Source organism: Mytilus galloprovincialis, chromosome 5 (assembly GCF_965363235.1).
Source record: "Mytilus galloprovincialis chromosome 5, xbMytGall1.hap1.1, whole genome shotgun sequence".
Classification (NCBI taxonomy): domain Eukaryota; kingdom Metazoa; phylum Mollusca; class Bivalvia; order Mytilida; family Mytilidae; genus Mytilus; species Mytilus galloprovincialis.
The window spans coordinates 82,351,478-82,372,383 of record NC_134842.1 but is presented as its reverse complement, the minus strand read 5'-3'; the positions used below and the strand labels follow the sequence as shown (position 1 = coordinate 82,372,383).

General features: G+C 31.5%; 1 long non-coding RNA gene across 1 annotated transcript; it reads right to left on the bottom strand.

The window, feature by feature from the left end:
* Positions 1-10,081: 10,081 nt before the first annotated feature.
* Positions 10,082-18,720, bottom strand: LOC143076513 (uncharacterized). Its single transcript, XR_012978679.1, has 4 exons — positions 18,512-18,720; positions 17,219-17,290; positions 13,549-13,715; positions 10,082-10,424 (listed from the first exon to the last, which is right to left on the bottom strand). It is a non-coding gene; the product is annotated as an uncharacterized LOC143076513 (long non-coding RNA).
* Positions 18,721-20,906: the final 2,186 nt, after the last annotated feature.

Sequence of the window (20,906 nt, the reverse complement as noted above, 5' to 3'; positions counted from 1 at the left end):
TGTAATTAAGATTGACATCTTTATATATAGGTATGTAAACCTGTATATATGCTATTTAATTGAATTGGACGTTATCAAAATATAATTATACAAAATATACAAACAAAGCAAGCAGGCAAACCACAGTGTTGATCTACATACATTAGGAAATTAGCTGTAAGTTTCAGTGAGATTGGACGATATGTTTATCATTTCTCCTTAAGACAATTTGAAATGAAACAAATGACAAACAAGATTTTGTCAAATAAGCAGTATAAATAAATTTTAACTTCATTGCAAGATCGGACATTAGTTTACGAGAATCATCCAGACATCAGTTACATGCACATATTGCCAGTATGACAAAACTTTTAGGAATAATTGATTATCGGCCTTACCTTGTGAATACTCAATTTTTTTAATTTTTGAAAAATTGACATTAAAATTAGAAGGATCATTGCATAAGGAACATGTTTACTAAGTTTTAAGTTGACAGGACTTCAACTTCGTCAAAAACTACCTTGATCAAAAACTGTAACCAAAAACTTTAACCTTAAGCGGGACAGACGGACGACCGAACGGATGCACAGACCAGAACACATAATGCCAATAAATCGGGCAGAAAACTAACTGTCACCTAACCTGTACACAATCGGCGCAAACGAAAGACAAAATCTACGCAAGTGAAGAAGAAAAAAAAATGAAATGCAGATCGACGCAAATATAAGACAAAATCTACGCATGTGAAAGAATAAAAAAAAAATGAAATGCAGAACGGCGCAATGCAAAAAGTCGAGATCAACATTTATATTTTATTATTTTTATTAGTCATAAGTAGATATAGGATTATGTGGTGTGAGTGGCAATGAGAACTCTCCATCCAAATAACAATTTATGAAAGTAAACCATTATAGGTCAATGTACGGCCTTGGCTCATGCACACCGAACAAAAAGCTATAAAGGGCCCCAATTTTACTAGTTTAAAACCATTCAAACGGAAAGACCAACGGTATAATCTATATAAAAAACGAGAAACGAGAAACACGTATAAATTACATAAACAAACAACAACTACACTGTACATCAGATTCCTGACTTAGGACAGGTGCAAACATTTGCAGCGGGATTAAACGTTTTAATGGTACCAAACCTTCTCCCTTTTTCTGAAACAATAACATAGCATCACAACATAGAAAACCACACGATAAAATATCAATTGGAAGGTTTAACTCGATCAAAAAACGTAAATTAACACGCTATGAACGAATAAATTTGAGCTGCGATACCTGAATGCAAATGCACAGTTACTAAAATATTAAGGACAAACATTCAAGGCCAAAAAGCAAACACACAAGTCCAAAACAAAGCCATGGCAAGGCACCGCGAAATATTTAACCCTTCGAAAATAATCACTTTTGAAAAAAACCGGTTTAAATAATATGTACAGGTAAATAAAAATAACTTTGTTGTTTTAGGTATACTACTTATGTGTATAAAATTCTTCCAAAACTTAGGAATACCAAGAAAGTTCTGTCATATAAATACATAATTTAACACTAGATAAAAATTGGGGTGAATATCAACAATAACACTATACAATCAGAGCTAGACAAAACTTCCCTGTACAGATTTAAGGAGAATTATCTTGATGTTCATACAAATGTAGTAAGAAGAAGTGAAAATTAGTAGATATTCCAAATAATCAAAGCTGTTATATAGACAAGATCCATATTAATATAAAATAACAAAAAAAAAAAAACACCCACTATAAACAGTATCAACAGGTCGAATTAACAGGAAAATACAATTTGAGAGTACTCGCAGTAACTGAAAGCTAGTTGAAAGCCAAAAACAATTAATAACAAAAAATCATGCATCAGAGACTAAAATCAACTAAAACACATCCCAGGGATTTAGTATTTTAACGTCATGAACAGTCAGAGAAGACATGACTTGTGCAATGCCAAAAATAAATGTATCGACAGGTACTATGATAGTGAGGAGCGACTTCTTTAGAGATAAAAAAAAAATAACGTGTGTGTGTCTTTATACATCCCGCCTCAAAAGAAGAACAATTTAGTTATGTTTTAATTTGCTAGTGACAAAATCGATATTAGTGCCAATGTAAACTATATTTAGATATTTAATTACAATATTGGTACGATAACCCTTACTTATAAGTTTGTTTAAAGGCTCGCTTTCAGTACAATATTACCATAAAATTTAGAATGTGAAATGCCGTTTTTAATAAGTTTTCTACAGGTATAGCCAAATTTAGTAATCAAATCTTTGTATCTATGAAAGAATTTAGTAAAAGTTTGAAGTAATTTATGGTATCGAAATCCCTGACACAATAATTTCCCAGTGATGCATTGATTACGTTCGTTAAAATATATGACATTATAACACACACGGGCATACCGAACGAGTTGGGATATATAAACATCGTATGATGCCGTCTAAAAAAGGAAAAATTACAATAAGAAGTGAAAAATCGTCTCTTTTGTCGTAAATTTTAGTATGTAGTTTCCCGTTAGAAATTGAAATATCTACATCTAGAAAAGGACAACTGCTGCTGTTTATGTTAGATTTAGTTAAAGTAAGTTCTTTTGGGTAAATTTCAGAAGTATATTAAGAGAACTCTGGATTATTCAACAAAAAAATATCATCAAGATAACGGTAGGGATTTTTGAATGTATCAACCAAATATAACAATGATGGATCTTTACTGAGTTTGGTCATAAACGGAGATTCATAGCAATACAGAAATAAATCTGCTACCAAAGGGGCACAGTTAGTGCCCATAGGAATAAGGTCTATAAATGTACAACACATCATTAGTATATCCTTTGTACTTAAATCTAGCGAGGAAAGGGGGAAAAACTAAATTACAGAACAGGTTTAAAAAAGATTTGCATAAAATTGTGTTAATTTAGCTTAACATGATAAAAGTATAAAATTGCTGCTTATAGCGACAACAAGTACGAAATCTAATATTGTAACATTCCAGTACTAAAATATTACAATAATTTCGAAGTACTTGAAAAGTACTTTTTTCATTTCAGTACATGAATGTTTGGTTCTTCAAAGTTTTAAAATGCTAAAAGAATACACGTGTAAAGTAGATTTGTGGCTAGCTTATTGCGTTTTAAGTGGTAATTCAATGACATATAAATGAAGTAAAGGAAAACAACTTTTTATGACTAGAAACATTATTGATATATTTGTAAATGTAGCAGATCAATTTTTATTGTATCTTGTATTGACGGTTGTGATGATTTTTACCCCCCCCCCCCCACAAAATGCTACAGTTTTGTTTGAAAATTCTACGATAGTAATTCTACAATGTATTACGGGATTTCAATTAAAAGAAGGAGACCTAATTCACGGATGTCTCGACGGGAAATGGGTTGGGAAAATTCCGGTTTGCTCACGTAAGTGGTAAAGTCTAATGCAACATCGTTTGTAACGTTTATTTTGATTGGATAACGTCACCAATTTTTATAACATGAACTCATAATTGATGCTATGAAAACGTACCCGCAAACGCAGACGTCGTATGACAGATATTTAATGCATGATTTGACGTTGTTTTCTGTTTTATTATAATGGAGATAACAGTATTGTGTGTTAAGCTCCGACGGCATCAATAGATGTTTTGAATGATTGTCGGAAATATCCGTTTACCGACTCCGCTAATTCGTCACCAGTAAACTATGTTTGCGACAATCACCAGAGACCGAATAGCGTATAGTAAGTAGTAAAAGACCTCTGCATAACAAAACAGCGGAACAAATATATATAAAAATGGCAAACCAAAATAAAGATTAATACTTAAAACAGACAGCAGCTAACTACAACCACTGAATTACTAGATCCTAAATTTGGACAGGCAAAAAAAGAATATGACAGAGTTACGCATGTTTATGAGTGCTTAATTTCCCGTTCTGCTCCCTAACATCCTCGTAGCCCGTGATATTAGAGTTCAATTATACCGAACTGTGTTCCTACTCTGCTGTTATTCCTTCAATATGTTATATAAACCAAATGCGTATTCTTTTAATGGCTTTTATCGTAAGTTCACCTATTTCAGTACTTAATGCCAACGATAAATTTATTGTGACAATTGTTACCGTGTTTTGTAATCCGTGCTAAAGTATTGACGTATGTCACAATAAGGGGGAAACAAACTCACAATCAATTGGTAGATAGGCCGGAATCAGCAACAGGAAAAGCTAGAATACAATAAGTGTTCGAATTGTTTATTGAAAAATAAAGTTAAAACATTACAATATTAGATAATATTTTACACATTGTTATTTCCAAAGTATTTGTAATTTGAAACATGAATAAAAATGAAACATACATTTTAATTGTTCTTAATATAATAAAACAGTTATAATGAATACAGTACTTATGATCTCAAAACTTTCTTTAATGAAAAATAAATAAATTTAACTATTAGAAATGATCTTAAGAATAAATTGTTTATTTCAAATTATTTAAAACTTACCTAGAATACAATAAGTGTTCGAATTGTTTATTGAAAAATAAAGTTAAAACATTACAATATTAGATAATATTTTACACATTGTTATTTCCAAAGTATTTGTAATTTGAAACATGAATAAAAATGAAACATACATTTTAATTGTTCTTAATATAATAAAACAGTTATAATGAATACAGTACTTATGATCTCAAAACTTTCTTTAATGAAAAATAAATAAATTTAACTATTAGAAATGATCTTAAGAATAAATTGTTTATTTCAAATTATTTAAAACTTACCTAGAATACAATAAGAGTTCGAATTGAACACAAATTGTAAACCTAGGCTTTTATAGACTTTATTGTAATTACTGATTATCAAATTATCTGTGATGTCTTGACCACTACTAATAACATTTCGAATTATGGCCAAAACAACCAGATGTTTGCGATAATTGTTTAATTATTATTAATCTTAATGTGTGTACAATACTTGATTATCAAGAAACCAGAAACTAATTAACTCTATGTCGCATCTGCTATTTGTCCCAGAATATATTATTAGATTTTCATTATGATATAAATTGTTATAAATTTGTTTATCTTAAACTTGTACTGACTAATAAATTATATAACAGTCTTTATCATATGTTTAGTAGTAAATACAGTAGTTTTGCATATGTGATAAATAGCCTGCTGTTTAATCCATATCGCGCAACTTTGATGCGCACCCTTTATCGCATACCCTTTATCACACCCCTACCCTTTATCGCATACCCTTTATCACACCCCTACTATTTTTTTTTTTTTTTTTTTTTTTTTTACATAAAGTCAGTTTTGGTTTTTTTTTTGCTTAAGAAAAATTTTCTTCAAAATTGGTAAAAATTTTTGAATGACGTCATTGTTTGGTATGTGACGTCACGAACGTCGAGTTTTCATATTGTATGTGACGTCACGAACGTCAAGTTTTCATATTTTTTGGCACACTAAATGCAACTATGAAAAAGTACAAAACACACAAATTAATACAATAATAAACAAAATATTTTTAAAACAACAGCACGCAAATTGTAAGGTAACCCAGGTGCTTCGGATAAGTAATTGAGCAGTTCTTTCAAGGCCTTTGAAACAAGACAAAAGTAGAACTGAAGGTAACCCAGTGCTATGGATCAGAAAACAGTTCATATAATATAATACTCTTCTGTTGAAATATATGATAAAGTGTATAATACATGGCAAAATCCGTATCACATGCCGTATCACCCTCGACCAATATCATCCCTCGGGCCTAAAGGCCCTTGGGCTGATATTGATGTCTCGGGATGATACGACATATGATACGGATTTTGCCATGTATTATTCTCTATTTATCATATGTTTAGTAGTAAATACAGTAGTTTTGCATATTTGATAAATAGCCTGCTGTTAAATCCATATCGCGCAACTTTGATGCGCACCCTTTATCGCATACCCTTTATCACACCCCTACCCAAACTCCGGACAGTGATCGTTTCCGTTCCGGAACTGTTTTCCCTTACTCCATCAATCACTGCCACCGGCTTTCGAAATTCGTTCCAAATTTTGGAACGATTATCTACGCAATAAATTTCCTCAGAACCATTAGTTACCGGCTTGAAAAACTTCAATTTGATAATTTCTTCCCAAAATTTAAACAACTTTTCCTAGATTTAAAAAATGAGCATTAAATTTACGTCCCACACAGGACCTTTATTATGTGTGCATTCTTATCTAAGTTATCTCCCCGAACCCTTTGGAAAGTAAAGATGGAGGGAAACGTGAATCAGATATATATAATTGAAATGTGTGTTAGGCGCATAGTCCCTCCTAAGTCCAAAGGGAAAACAAGCCCAAATGCTGCAACATAAACTTGGACAGGTACAAATGATGATTTGAATGAATATGCGGTTGTCAACGGAGGAAGTTTGGTCTACCAAATTATGCAAGCCTTTCCATGTTTCCTTTTCTCATTATGAACATAAAGGGACATCTTTTATCCATTTATAGTCGGATTCAGGGTGGCCCAGCCCCCCTTTTTTCCCTGGAAAATGTTGGTTTATTATATAGGGAATCACTGAAGCATGACTGGAAACAACAACCCCCCCCCTCTTTTAGGTCAGTCAGTGCCCCTTGAGCCCTTCCCATGTAATATAAGACTGTAGGTTCATATCATTTCTGTTCAAGGTTTAACATTGTTAGTAAAAAATACCAGATAGAAGTAAGGTTCTCTGGGAAAAGTTTTTGCAAATAACATAAACATAAAAATGTACGTGCCATTTTCATTCTTTTCACTTTTGTACTTTCACTATGACAAGACATTCTCAGTATGAAGTAAAGAGGTTGTCAGTTAGACTACAACCCTACATATATAAACATTAAAGTTTGCATCATTGACATATAGTGAACACATTTGTGACTAATTAACAAATGACCATGTTAACTTGCCCTTCAATATGTTCACTAACTTGAGTAGCACATAATATATTGGCCATTTGATATTTATACAATGATTGGAACAGAAACTCTTAACACATTATGTGCTGTAATATACATGATGATTAAAATATGGAGTTCAGGTATGATTGCTAATGTGACTATCCACCAAAGTTCAAATGATATTGATTTAAGCAACTATAGGTCATAAGGTATAACCTGCATGTGCCACAGTCTGCAATGACTAAAACTTATTTAGTAATCTCAGTCATTTTGTCATGTCAAACCTTACAAAATGTGACATATTTTAACATGTGTTCCAGATTTTCTTACCTACAATAGCAATTATAATGTTTATTCAGTTTTATTTTATTTGTGAACAACCACACATCCAAGAGTTATTGCAGGCTTGATACCGCTTGAACTTTTTTATGAAGTCATCAAGTCAAGTATGAATATGGTCAGTCTTTCTTTTCATCAATCATGACAGAGGTGTAATGAAACAAGAAAATTCATGAAATCAGCATTTATGTACGTTGTATCTATAATAATTGTTTTCAAAAGTGAATTGTTAAAATAAGTTTGTTCCTTCCAAAATATAATGCTCTGTTGGCATGGTTGGGTGCCGCTAGATACTACCCAGAGGTGGAACCCTGAACAATAATGGACACAACATTCAAGCTTGATACAGCTCTCAATTTGGATTGTGATTATATATATATATATATTTGACATAGCTTGATTTCTGGCACAGATTGAATGTGGACTAAGAACTTTAAATTTTAAAACTGGATATTTCCCTTATAATATGTACATGTAATATGGTATAATATTCAAAATATAATTACATGTTGAGATTCAGCATATCAAAGAATCAGAAGAATTGAACTTTTAATGAAAACTAATTAAGTTTAGTTTTGGACCCTTAGGACTTCAATGTGAGACTAATTTAATAATGGGGCTCAAAATCTAAATTCATGGTTAGCTTCAGCATAACAAAAAAACCTTAATATTTATTTTTTATAAAAATCAAACAAAAATTTTAATTTTGGACCGGTTGGACCATCTTGTACAGATCCCTTCTCTTATACTTTAGTTATTGTCTAAAAACTAAATGTCTCCCAATGATGACATCACCATACCATTACACAGCCACAAATTTCTAGCAGTTGTATAAAACAAATTGATCAATGCAGTTTAAATTTATGTTATTTCCGAGAGAGAAAACAAACCTGTCCCCCCTTTTAATAGATGAATGGTATATGTAGGTGTAATGGTCCTAATAATTATGAATCCTATTCTTGTTCAAACATTTTACCTAGACACCTATGAAATAATTCTTTGAAATACTGAACCTTGCTGCATTAATTTTTATTGTATTTTTATTACTGGTCATCAAAACATTATCTTGACCCCTTCTCTTTTACATTATTGTACATATATACTCTTTACTTTTACTGCACATTAACCAATTTCAATTATTTAATATACATGATTGGGGACTGGGTTTTAAGCTAACAGATACCTTGGTAGCTGTTACACCCAAATTATGTCCTGATACTCTTGGCATTAACAATAATTGTTATTGTAGTTGTGTGCATTAAACCAGTGATGAATATATGTACTGTAAATCAATTGCTTATATTTCAAAAACTTTGAAAACGAATCTGGTCCAATTGCCTGTTTGTCACTGCTAAATTATTGTCTCACTAGCAATTGAAATCTCATAATTTTTATTCAGTAAGGAAACACAAGAGTACACACGCTGAAATGTCTCGCCTTCTTTACTAATCATTGATATTATGTTGATAGTCCTAAATATAAAGCTTTATTTCAACGGTCACATAAACATAACATTAACCAAGAAAACTTAACATTGACCAATGAACCATGAAAATGAGCTCAAGGTCAGATGAACCATGCCAGGCAGACATGTACAGCTAACAATTCTTCCATACAACAAATATAGTTGACCTATTGCTTATAGTTTAAAAAAACCAGACCAAAACACAAAACTTTAACACTGAGCAATGAACTGTGAAAATGAGTTCAAGGTCAAATAAAACCTGCACAACTGATATATAGATCATAAAATATTTCCATACACCAAATATAGTTGACCTATTGCATATAGTATTAGAAAAAAAAGACCAAAACTCAAAAACTTAACTTTGACCACTGAACCATGAAAATGAGGTCAAGGTCAGATGACAACTGCCAGTTGGACATGTACACCTTACAGTGCTTCCATTCACCAAATATACTAGACCTATTGCTTATAGTATCTGAGATATGGACTTGACCACCAAAACTTAACCTTGTTCACTGATCCATGAAATGAGGTCAAGGCCAAGTGAAAACTGTCTGACGGGCATGAGGACCTTGCAAGCTACGCACATACCAAATATAGTTATCCTTTTACTTATGATAAGAGAGAATTTCACATTACAAAAAATCTTAACTTTTTTTCAAGTAGTCACTGAACCATGAAAATGAGGTCAAGGACATTGGACATGTGACTGACGGAAACTTTGTAACATGAAGCATCTATATACAAAGTATGAAGCATCCAGGTCTTCCACCTTCTAAAATACAAAGCTTTTAAGAAGTTAGCATACACAGCCGCCGCCAGATCACTCTCCCTATGTTGAGCTTTCTGCGACAAAAGTCGCACGCTCGACAAAAACTGAAAGCTACATGGAGCTTGAATATCTCATATGGTAATATATGCCATAATTATTTTAACATCAAATTCATGACAAAAATGAATGTCATTGTAGTAAAAGCAGTTGTAATACTGCATTTTTTTTATGCATAAAATCTACTATTTAATCAAAAGTGTTTATAATGTATCCATTTTGAGATCGGGTTAACCCTGTTTGCACAATAATAATTCATTTGCGAGATAATTTTATTATTGTTTTCTTTTTGTTGATAGCAGATCTTTATTTGTTGGGCTATAAATATATTCACACTTTTTGATGAATGGCCAATTGAAACTATTCTGTTTTGGAAAATTGTAATCAACTTTAGTCTTGTGGTTTTTTGTTGTTGTTGGGATGCTGTCTAATGAACCTATACCCCAAATCTCCTTGTATTCATATGTTTATATATTTGGAAAGAAGTTAAATCAGATTTAACTGTATCATTTGGCTAAAACTGAGATAAAAATATTCTTTATATCTATCTTAATTATTAACAACAATACATGTATGTTCATGATTAATTTATGAAGACATACAAATTTTTGAAAACAACAATCAATAAAACGAAAATAAATATTTAAAAAATGCACACAAATTTTCATGAGCAGCTAGTATGTACTTCAATTCACTCATTGAAACATGAATAATCCTTGTTTGAGAGTGCATTAGTCTTGTCTAAAAGTTATTTTTAAGTGTGAGTCTATTCCATTTATTTATACATGTAGAATCTCTGCATGCTTTCAATGCTTCTCATGTAACTTGATAAACTTCCAATGATTAGGTTGACATAATTGTGATCTGAAAATATATAAACATTTTTTTTATAACTTTGTAACTTCTGGTAGGTAAGGGATGTATATGTTATGCCATTGTTTGTCCATCCATCCTTTAAAATCATTATGGCAACACTTTGTTCAATATCTCAAAGTAGTAGGGGCTAACTAAAAAAGGTTTTTATTTGGCCCAGATATTACTGCTAATTTAACAGTTATCCTAAATATTTCAAAATTTGTCCAAACTAGACTAAGGTACACCATATTCAGAAAATAATGGGGTTTTTTTTACAACTAAAGAGTTACCATGGCAATAAACTTAGACCAAATTTGTAAAATTTCTTAATTTTCTTTGTTTTTTGTCAAATAAAATTATATTTTAGACTGTAATGTGCCCATCCAAGAAAAAAATTATATTTAGTGAGATTATGTCAATAGTTATAATAAAAGTTTTTTTAAATTATTTTGTTGTTTTGGAAACTGCATAAATTCTATATTTGTCCTCGTCTTCGTGATGTAATTGTGACCTTATCAGACAACCAGATGTTCCGCAGGGTGCAGCTTTATACGACCGCAGAGGTTGAACCCTGAACAGTTGGGGCAAGTATGGACACAACATTCAAGCTGGATTCAGCTCTAAATTTGGATTGTGATTAGATAGTTGACACAGCATAGGTTTCTGACACAGAATGAATGTGGTCTAATGAACTTAAAATATTTTTTTTGCCTTTGAGCAATTCACTATGCTGTTGAATATTAATCCTCTCAAAAAAATGTTTGAAGAAATTTTCTTTTTATTTATGAAATCTGAAATGAGAAAAATTTAACCCCCCCCCCCCCCCATTTTTTTTTTTCACATCCCCCTTTCCCTTTTTCCAAAACTGATCTCAATTCAAATTTCTAATAATGGAGTTTGCAACAATAACTACTCATTTAAATACATCATAAAATATTAAAATGTAAAATAAAGTGCTTGTTATCACTGAATGGTAAAGATTGTTTTAATTTATCAGTTGGTAGTAAAAGTGAATATACATTGTATATTGTATAAAACAATGATTTAAGTTGATTCAACTACTATTCTGGACAAAGAAAGATAACTCCAATTGAAATATCAATTATATATATTGTATAAAACAATGATTTAAGTTGATTCAACTACTATTCTGGACAAAGAAAGATAACTCCAATTGAAATTGCAATTAGATATTTCTTGCTATTGCGCAATACTGTGCAATTGGAAATATTTGCTATTGCACAATACTGTGCAATTGAAGATTTCTTGCTATTGCGCAATACTGTGCAATTGAAAATTTCTTGCTATTGCACAATACTGTGCAATTGAAGATTTCTTGCTATTGCTGAATACTGTACATTTTTAGATTCAGCATATCAAAGAACCCCAAGGATTCACTTTTTGTTAAATCAAACCAAGTTTAATTTTGGACCCTTTGGACCTTAATGTAGACCAATTTGAAAACGGGACCAAAAATTAAGAATCTACATACACAGTTAGATTCGGCATATCAAAGAACCCCAATTATTCAATTTTTGATGAAATCAAACAAAGTTTAATTTTGAACCCTTTGGGCCCCTTATTCCTAAACTGTTGGGACCAAAACTCCCAAAATCAAACCCAACCTTCCTTTTATGGTCATAAACCTTGTGTTTAAATTTCATAGATTTCTATTTACTTATACTAAAGTTATTGTGCGAAAACCAAGAATAATGCTTATTTGGGCTCTTTTTTGGCCCCTAATTCCTCAACTGTTGGAACCAAAACTCCCAAAATCAATCCCAACCTTCCTTTTGTAGTCATAAACCTTGTGTCAAAATTTCATAGATTTCTATTTACTTAAACTAAAGTTATAGTGCGAAAACCAAGAAAATGCTTATTTGGGCCCTTTTTGGCCCCTAATTCCTAAAACGTTGGGACCAAAACTCCCAAAATCAATTCCAACCTTCCTTTTGTGATCATAAACCTTGTGTTAAAATTTCATAGATTTCTATTCACTTTTACTAAAGTTAGAGTGCGAAAACTAAAAGTATTCGGACGACGACGACGACGCCAACGTGATACCAATATACGACCAAAAATTTTTTAATTTTTGCGGTCATATAAAAAATATTATGTTTTTAATTCATGTTTCTTAAATTTATGCAATTCCAAACATAATGGGTTTTTTTGGAATAGTTTATATTCTTGGACAAAAAATAGTCCTTTAATGCCCTTCTCCTTTGCTTTGAACAATTTCTCATGAAATTTTAACACAAAATTAAGATAGAGTTCCCTTTATAAGTAATTTTTTGGAGTCAAAAGTTGCAGGACCTATCAGATTTAGGGTATTTTTCACATCTATTAAGCTTGAGTGTGCTTAGAGTAAATAATCTAGATCTATACTAAGTGTCTTTCAGTTGTTTGTATGTAATAGTACCTGACCATGCCCCCTTTTTCTTGGTTTTATTTATTTCTACTTGTATCCATCTCATGATGAGTTAAGATTTAAGTCTTTTTCAACTGAATTTTATAGTTTGTTTTTATTTTGTACTCTTACACCACTGTCCCAGGTAAGGGGAGGGTTGGGTCCCAGCGAACATGTTTAACCCGATACATTATGTATGTCTGTGTCCGTCCCAAATCAGGAGCCTTTAATTCAGTGGTTGTTGTTTGATGTGTCACATATTTGTTTTTCGTTCATTATTTTGTACATACATGTATGATAAATTAGGCCAAATTTCTAGTTTTAATTGTTTCACATTTGTCATTTCAGTGTATTTTATAGCTCTCTGAGTGGTATGGGCTTTACTCATTGTTTTAAAGACTGTACTATGACCTACTATAGGCTACAGTTGTTTTAAACTTCTGTCATTTGGTCTCTTGTTGGAAGAGTTTTCTCATTGGCAATCATACAACATACTCTTTTTTTATATTCACAGTTTATAGCATAAACCATGTAGTTGTATCCACAATTTGATCATATAATTTATATCACCATATAGGAAATATTAGTAATTTAAAAAAAAACAACGTTTGAGAGTATTTGCTTTAATATATAATTTGGTCCGGTATTTACTCAAATATATCTAGTAAAAAATAAATTTTGTAAAAAAACCAATTTATAACTTTCATATATAGAAGACATACTTACGGTGTATCAGTTGATTTATATTGAAGCTACATGTACATGTACACTGTATATGTAAATTTTCTCAAATTTTCATTCTGTTAGATTTCAAGTTTTAACAATAACTGTTAAAATCTCCAAGGAAACATAGAAATCAATAACTGTGTTCATAGTTCTTCTGGTTGAGGGAGCTGAAAGTAATAATAAAATAATAAAATGAGTATAACTAAAAATAAATTGTTGAAATGCAAGGACCTGCATTATTTAACATATAAAAAGTTTGAAAAATAGGGGGAGGGAAGTATTATTGACAATAAAAAACTGAATGCAACCTTTTTTATAATTCTTTCACAGGCATCAATCTGTATCATCCTACTATACTAATTAAAGAAAGATATTGAGTGTTTAAGGCGAAGTGTACGTAATTAAACTACACAATGGATTCTTTTTAAATTTTACATGTAGATTCTGCTTGTAAAAATAAATCGGAAAATAAAATAAAAAAAGGGGGTAACCGTTTTCGTTTTTGAGATACGAGCTGTTGAAGTTACCAGCATCATACACCAAAATTACAAAGGATATATAGGGAAAATCGTGAAATTCGGCAGGAATTGTTACATTTCCAAGATTTTCTATCATATTAGACAATCGATTTTTTTTAAAATTTATGAGACGATTCTAAAATGTCTGAGGAATCGATTGGTGCAAAGAAAGTCCTTAGCAACCGTGCTACTTTTCAAGCTATACCCTGTTAAAGTTGAATCTTGAGTGTAAAAAAACAAAAAACAACGACAACGTTATTGACGTCGCCGCAACAGTTACGACGCTTCATATAGTCCTATACTTGTATGAAATATATATATACTGTTTTGTTGGAGTTCGTGTTGCTCGGTCTTTAGTTCTTTATGCTACGTTTTGTGTACTATTGTATTGTATTTGTCTATTATATTCGGGTGCGTGCGGAGATCGCCAAGCTAGAAAACGGTTGACATTTTCTTCATTATGAACTAGAACTATTTTCGACTTTGGTGCCTTATTTTTTGTTAAAATCTAAACACTGCAACGTGTTTTCAAAATCTTTGTTCCCATAAAACTTCATTTCGTCAAGGTCTCTTCTCAGAATATCAGCCATCTGTCTGGCACAGGATAACAAATCAATATTTAAGTAAATTTAAGTTGTGTGGTAATTCTTAGTACATTTGGGTAAATTAATTTAATCTTTGTGCCGCACAAGCATTTCTATATATAATTCAACACATCCCTGAGCCACGACATTATATATTTTATGCATTGCATGCGCTTCTTTTTATCACAATCCAAACCGGCTAGTAACCGTTGTATAACTTTACACGTCTGAAGACAAATATTTGCGTGAAACATTTTTGTATGATTTTTATTTCTAGAAATCAACCTGAAATCTACAACAGTCCATTCCGAAAGTCGGACTGGACCTTTACTTTTATGTGCATTCGGGATCTACACAAATTGTAACCCGAATAATTCAGTCGTTTTATTCAGCTGATGTACGAATGCTACATTTCTCGTGTGGGAGAAAATCGGACATGGAAAGGGCTTGAATTATTCGAGTTACTCAAATTGAAACTCGGGAATATATTTCTAGCTGTTCGGAATTCGTGGAAACAAATGATTGTTTTTCGGCATTACGATATTGAATCAATAGAGATACCAATTATTTCTTTTAACAAATTGGAATACCAGTCAGTTTATAGGTCTTCAGTTAGAAATAGGGGCGGCAATCCATTCATTTTATCCAATCAATTGGAAGAGGGGATCACCATTGATAGTCAAAAAGCCTTGAAATATTCGATAAAAACGTTGAATGTAAATTATATGAACTCCAAAGTCTCATATTATAAGACTAGTAAACCACAGGCTTCTCAATTCTTGTATGATCATGAACTAGGTGAAAACCTAGAGCTGACCGAGTGCGAGATCCTCATGGATAATCATCGAGGTCGTTAAACACCCCTTGCAGTAAACTTTGGTTAAATTTAAAAAAAAAAATCGAAATGTAATAGTCTGAACACATTTCACCTCTCATTCCACTAAATATTAAATTGCAGTTACAAGTATCACAAAACTTCCCTGACCTTTTTTCTTTAACCATAATAGAGGGAGGAGGGAAGGAAGGATCCAGATCCCGAAATCCCGGGCTTAAAACACGAAATCCGGCGAGGTCCCGAATTAAAAAAAAATTTAAATCCCAACTACCCGAAATTCGGAAATAGAATTCCCGGATCCCGAAAGGGTCAATCCCGAAATCCCGAGCTTAAAAACACCCGATCCCGGAGTTCCGATAAAGGTCATACCCCCCCCCCCCCCCCCGTAATTCTATATTTTATTCATTCATAATCTTGGATTGAGACTTGATACTTCAAAATTACATTCTCTAATTTTGAATGATGCACACAGGCACAATAAAAGAAAACAGATTTCGCTATATATCTCTTCGAAATAGAAGAAATGACATGTTATATTTTATCTTACATGTGTACTTTCAATTTCAATATGGTTCTAAATTTAGATTTAGTTTTCCCATAAATTGCGGACGGAATAGAAGACACCTGTTTATTTTCTGCACATGTAGAAAAGTTGAAAACTGGGAGTTGAATGACATAATTTTTACTTATTTTAAGATAAATGTTAGAGTAAGAAAATTTTTAAGTTAATGAGTAATTTTTGGGGCATAATTTGTTTATTTTTTGTTTGTTTTCCGTCTTTGTTCTTCCGACTGGTAAGTTTTGCACAAGTGGTCAAATTATTCTCTTGGTATCGTCTGATTTCTTATATGAATATAAATCCTGTCCTTAAATTTTCAATTGCACAAAATACGAACATTTCAACGTCTTTTTAATTAAACAATTAAATTCACACGTCTTTCATTAATTATGTGTAACCTATTATAAAACTTTACGTTGAGTACTGTGTTTTTCGTTCAAGACTACGGCTTTTTAAAACGATATTGTTGGGTCAATTCAGGTTTCATTTTAATTAATTTGATGTCAATAGAAGAAAAATTGTTACATGTTTATTTGTTTATTTGTTTATAATTTTGTTGTGAGGCGTTTTTTCTTTCTGTTGATATCATAAACACGAAATGCCTTCTCCTACGCGTCTAAACAATGTTTTTAAGTCAGGCTGCACACAGAACAACGTAAAGAATGCTGTGATTTCTAATTGGAGTTATTTAGATAATTTCTATGAGGTTAAAGACAGCACAGGCGTGCTTGTTGGATTCATTATAGACCGAAGAAAGTAGTTTCTCTTTCGTGTGTCCTTTCTTGGAGTAAGGGAGATAACTTGCGTAACTAACGACGAACGTTTTTAATCCCGTATTCCGCTAGAGGCGTGCAATTACGTACACTTCGCCTTAAGTGTCACCTACATTTGTAACTATAAAAAAGATTTGTCTACATTAATCAATTTCATAAAATATGGCTTCAAATCAAAATCAGTTTTCATGTTAACATTTTAAACATTGTTATTGAGCATTAATTTTACTCATTATTTACAAACATTTTTTTTAGAACAATGTAAGTTGTCATTTTATTCCATGCAAGGCAGGATAATTAATTATTCCATGCAAGGCAGGATAATTAAATAGTATTTTTTTTATAAATTGATAAAGTAATTAATCCATGCAAATAAAAATATTTAAAAAAAAAACCAATACCTATTATAATCTTTTTGTTTTATTCATTCTGATTCAATCTTAACACTGTGCTGTTATCTTTTTTGTCACCATCTGTAAGATAAAAATAAAAACATTAGAATTGATTACTGGCGTCTTAGAATTACAGTCAAAAGTGTTTTTTATTGCAGGAATAAAAGGTTTATTAAGAGTACGTGTACATTGTATATATAAGGGCTAAGGCCAAATAAAATACTGTGTGTGTTTCCTATTACATCTTTGAAAATAAATGGTAGGTAGGTAGGGAATTTATGTAATTCAACATTTTTTTTTACATTGAGTCTAAGGGAGAGATATTCTGACTTAAACAGTGCTTATTGAAAAATTACAAAAAAAAACTTTAAGGTAGGCAGCTATTTCCAAGCTTAAAACATATAGGGTTTAATAAAGAGGGAAATAGGAAACACACATATTTATTTATTTGGCCTAAATGTGGTTCTTAAAGGGTAAATAGAATACAGAATAATTGGACCAAAATTATAAAGATTTTACTTTTTTTTTGGGGGGGGGGGGTAATGATTATTATATTGTGTAGACTATAAATTGACTGGATAGTAATTCAATAAAATATAGTAATATCGAAATGGAAATGCTCCCATCCAGAATATTGTAAATTAATACATACATGACCATGGTGACATATATATAATAAAAGCAAATTGCATAACAAATTTAGTAATGTGTGTGTTACCCTATATTATTTTTCAATTATAATAATTTATGATTGTTTTATTTTTTTTATCCATGAAATCTAAATTGAGTTTTGAGAAATTCGGAGATTGGTAAGTAAACAGAGTCTTAATATAATATACATGTAATACAGCCCTTACTGAAGTTCGTTTAAATAATGTATTTGAAGCCATGTGTCAATTTGACATTATTTGCACCCCTTTCCCAGGAAATCCTAAATTTATCCCTATAGAGTCCAAATTTGTCTTTTGTAAAATATCTTTAATTCCACATGGAGCAGCTTCTCGGGTAAAATTTAGCCACTCTCCCAACATTGTATTCTGTTCTTCAAACGAGTTTATTAGCTGATGATTGGGTGCCAGTTTATTAAAAGTATGTCCAATTTAATATCAAAAGCTATAGCGTTAAGTGTTCTTTCAACTTCACAGACGAGAAGATCATATTTTATGTTTATTCATTGACGAAGATTTTTTCAACAAAGTCGATCGAGTTTTCATGCCAGAATTGAATTCTTCGACCTAACAATACAGAAATTTGCAAATTTTTATTTTGTAAATTTATTTGGATTGAGTGCATTTTACTTACGGTTAGTGTTTTTATTCATATAGACTGGTAAAGTTAATAACAATTATCCTCATTCATCAATGTTCAGCCATATTTGCTTCAGTAGCAACAAAAGGTCAATCCGGGTCAAACCGCTTGAAGAGCGCGTAACGAAAAAAGCCGAAGGCAGTGATTAGTGTAGAGTAGTATTCGGGCCCGTATGCGGATCGGAACTGGAACTGCCGGGGAGTTTGACCCCTACCCTTTATCGCATACCCTTTATCACACCTCTACCCTTTATCACACCCCTACTTTTTTTTTTTTAATTTTTTTTTACATAAAGTCAGTTTTTTTTGTTTTTTTTTTGCTTAAGAAAAATTTTCCTCAAAATAGGTAAAAAATTTTAATGACGTCATTGTTTTATATGAGACGTCACAAACGTCAAGTTTTCATATTGTATGTGACTTCAGGAACGTCAAGTTTTCATATTTTTTGGCACACTAAATGCAACTATAAAAAATACAAAACACACAAATAAATACAATAATAAACAAAATATTTTAAAAACAACAGCACGCAAATTGTAAGGTAACCCAGGTGCTTCTGATAAGTAATTGAGCAGTTCTTTTTAGGTCTTTGAAACAAGACAAAAGTAGAATTGAAGGTAACCTAGTGCTATGGATCAGAAAACAGTTCATATAATATAATACTCTTGACTTCTGTTGAAATATATGATAAAGCGTATAATACATGACAAAATCCGTATCACATGCCGTATCACCCTCGACCAATATCATCCCTCGGGCCTAAAGGCCCTTGGGCTGATATTGATGTCTCGGGATGATACGACATATGATACGGATTTTGCCATGTATTATTCTCTATTTATTGAATTGAGCAACTCAATTTCCATTCTTTATAACAGCATATTGATACCAATAATCTATAATAATATCAGGAATAGTTAGATGAATAATTTACAAAATAGTTTGTCCAAAGTCATGTCAAAACTTCTTATATAATTTAGAGCATCAATAATCTATACCATATATTTATAAAGTAAACAAAAAACAATATAAAGCACAATTGTACGTCACAATAGTATACCGAAAAACAGAACACAAAAAATAACGGACTAAAAGGAACCCGCTCCAGTCATGCTTTAGCATATTAATCTATTGTAATAAAAAATCATAATATCTTATAAAATTTGTAGATTTAGCTAACAAAGTCCTTATATTTGTATAAAGTAACATTCGTGTATAGTGGAAAATTGTATTAACGTTAAATAAGCTACATTTAAAAATTGCTTGCTAGTGGTGTAACACCACTAATTCGGGCCCGGTCAGAAACCACATACCAGAAAGTAGTACATATTTAACACAAAATAGTTCCTACGCATGGACATAACTTTCAAAATATTTAGAGTATTTTATTAATTTTGGTATCAAATGAAAGCTGCATGACTGGTGATCATTGTAGAACATATTTTGACTGAAAAATTTGAATAATAAAAAAAAGACATGAAATTTAAAAAGGAGGGTACATTTTGCCTTTTTGTCAGATCGGAAGTACCTGTTTTGGTACATCCGAAGTTCCGGGAACCAGTTCTTTCTTATATGCAATGTAAGGTATGTTGATTTTTTCAGTAAAAGACACCAGAAGGTGTTGCTTTGACATGCAATGATTGTCACCTTATTTGAACTTAAGATAAAAGAGCTGTGACCACTCGAAATTGAGGAATTTAACATAGAAAGCAATGGGGCCATTAATTAGTGGTGTACTTCCTAGTCCCTCTCTGTGACTAATATTAGATAACTCTGGTTAATTTCCCAATCAATCTATCATGAAGGGGAAATAAATAATTCGACTTTCATTTATAGTCTTTTTCAAAAATGATGAACGGTTCTTTATATTGGTATGTAATCATTTTAAACGTTTCAAATTTATGATATTATATTCGTACTATAATGTTTTTGATACACCAATAACAAAAACTGAAATACTTGAATTGATACATTTTTTAATTATTCAAAATTATATCAGAAACTTATACTTAATTATAAAATAATGAACCTGTTAAAGGGAGACAATACTCGTATAACTTTTTTTTCGATTCGGCACATAATACAAAGGAATGTCACTCTTGCATACAAGTGGCACATCAATATAATTAATTAACTGTGCATTCGTGCTCCACCTCCAATGAAGATTCTAAGTTATGAATATAACCAAAAGTTTTTTATCTATAGGATAGTGAAGACTAATGAAAGCTAACCCACTGTAAAAATATTTCTTTGAAATTTTTTAAAACTTCCTCAGAAAAATGCTCCAGCCACTTGATTTTCATAGCTCATAATTAACGTTTTTACACAATATTTTAATTAAGTAGTAAAAGATTATTTGCTTCTCAAAGTGTAAGACGCAATAAAAATCG